The 2,288-nt window shown below is 53.1% G+C and overlaps 1 long non-coding RNA gene across 1 annotated transcript; it reads left to right on the top strand.

The window, feature by feature from the left end:
- The first annotated feature begins 1,105 nt into the window (after positions 1-1,105).
- LOC139024908 (uncharacterized) lies at positions 1,106-2,268 on the top strand. Its single transcript, XR_011476302.1, has 3 exons — positions 1,106-1,159; positions 1,505-1,577; positions 2,140-2,268. It is a non-coding gene; the product is annotated as an uncharacterized lncRNA (long non-coding RNA).
- Positions 2,269-2,288: the final 20 nt, after the last annotated feature.

Raw genomic sequence — 2,288 nt, 5'->3', positions numbered from 1 at the left:
GAGGCTTCTTCCTGTCGACAGCGGAGGAGGAGACTAGGGAGCTTCTTCCTGGTCGTACAGCGGAGGAGGAGGAGCTAGGGAGGCTTCTTCCTGGTCGTACAGCGGAGGAGGAGGAGCTAGGAGGCTTCTTCCTGGTCGTACAGCGGAGGAGAGAGTAGGGAGGCTTCTCCTGTCGTACAGCGGAGGAGGAGGAGCTAGGGAGGCTTCTGCCTCCTGGTCGTACAGCGGAGTGAAGAAGAGGCTAGGAGGCTCTGCCTGTTTGTCTACAGCGAGGTGAGGAGGAGACTAGGAGGCTTCTGCCTTGTCCTTGTCGTTCAGCGGAGGAATGTTCTGGCAGTTCTGTCTGTCCCATTCTGCGTCTCATCCATCCATTGGTCGGACTGGCAGACTAGCAGATTCTATAGCCATTTCTCTGACACCAGTTTCAGAGCTGATAGGTTTGTTCCAGTTCCCACGACCAACCAATCCGGTGCCAGTCAGGAAGTCCAAGACTGAAGGAAGGAAGCACTGGTCCTTTTCCAACATCTCTCATCCATTGGCCGGGAGAGCCGTGGTCTTCACTGGAGCGATTTGAGAAGGGACTTGACAGCGCATCGTGCAGTGGGTTAAGGATGTAGGTGTATAGGGAGACGCTGAGGATGGTAGGTGTATAGGGAGACGCTGAGATGGTAGGTGGTATAGGGAGACGCTGAGGATGTAGGTGTATAGGGGAGATGGTCGAGAATGTAGGTAGGGAGACGTAATGTTGTGTATAGGGGAATGTCGAGAAGGTAGGTGGTATAGGGAGACTTGAGGATTGTGTATAGGGAAAGTCGAGGATGTATAGGAGTGTCGAGATGTATAGGGAGACGCTATGGATGGTAGGTGGTGTAGAACTTGAGGATGTATGGTATAGGGAACATTCGATGGTATAGGGAGACATTGAGGATGTAGGTGTATAGGGGAATGGTCGAGAATGGTAGGTGTATAGGGAGAAGTCGAGGATGTATAGGGGACGCTATGGATGGTAGGTGGTGTAGGGAGATGTTGAGGATGGTAGGTGGTGTAGGGGAGATGTTGAGGATGGTAGTGGTATAGGGGAACGCTGAGGATGGTAGGTGGTATAGGGAGACGTTGAGGATGGTTGGTGGTATAGGGGAGATGGTCGAGAATGGTAGGTGTATAGGGGAGACGTTGAGATGGTTTGGTATAGAATGCGGAATGGTAGGATAGTATGGGAACATTCAGGATGTAGGAAGTGGATGTATAGGGAGACGTCGAGGATGGTATAGGGGAGACGTCGAGGATGGTATAGGGGAAGACGTCGAGGATGCGTAGGTGGTGTAGGGAGACATTGAGGATGGTAGGTGTATAGGGAGACATTCAGGATGTATAGGGGAGACATGAGGATGGTTGGTGTATAGGGAGATGGTCGAGAATGTAGTGGTATAGAGAAGTCGAGGATGTATAGGGAGATGTCAGGATGGTATAGGGAGATGTCGAGGATGGTTAGGGAAACGTTGAGGTATATAGGGAAACGTCGAGGATGGTATAGGGGAACGTCGAGGATGGTATAGGGGAGACGTCGGGATGATTGTGTAGGGGAACGTCAGGGATGGTAGTGATTAGGGAGGCTTCTTCCTGGTCGTACAGCGGAGGAGGAGGAGCTAGGGAGGCTTCTTCCTGGTCGTACAGCGGAGGAGGAGGAGCTAGGGAGGCTTCTGCCTTGTCCTGGTCGTACAGCGGAGGGTGAAGAGGAGGAGCTAGGGAGGCTTCTGCCTGGTCGTACAGCGGAGGGTGAGGAGGAGGAGCTAGGGAGGCTTCTGCCTTGTCCTGGTCGTACAGCGGAGGAATGTTCTTGGCAGGTTCTGTCTGTCCCATTCTGCGTCTCATCCATCCATTGGTCGGACTGGCAGACTAGCAGATTCTATAGCCATTTCTCTGACACCAGTGTTTCAGAGCTGATAGGGGGTTTGTTCCAGTTCCCACGGACCAACCAATCCGGTGCCGAGTCAGGAAGTCCAAGACTGAAGGAAGGAAGCACTGGTCCTTTTCCAACATCTCTCATCCATTGGCCGTGGGAGAGCCGTGGTCTTCACTGGAGCGATTTGGAGAAGGGACTTGACAGCGCATCGTGTCAGGGTGGGTTAAGGATGGTAGGTGGTATAGGGGAGACGCTGAGGATGGTAGGTGGTATAGGGGAGACGCTGAGGATGGTAGGTGGTATAGGGGAGACGCTGAGGATGGTAGGTGGTATAGGGGAGATGGTCGAGAATGGTAGGTGGTATAGGGGAGACGTTGAGGATGGT

This window comes from Salvelinus sp. IW2-2015, unplaced genomic scaffold (assembly GCF_002910315.2).
Source record: "Salvelinus sp. IW2-2015 unplaced genomic scaffold, ASM291031v2 Un_scaffold2002, whole genome shotgun sequence".
Taxonomy (NCBI): domain Eukaryota; kingdom Metazoa; phylum Chordata; class Actinopteri; order Salmoniformes; family Salmonidae; genus Salvelinus; species Salvelinus sp. IW2-2015.
This window is presented reverse-complemented; position numbering and strand designations above follow the sequence as displayed.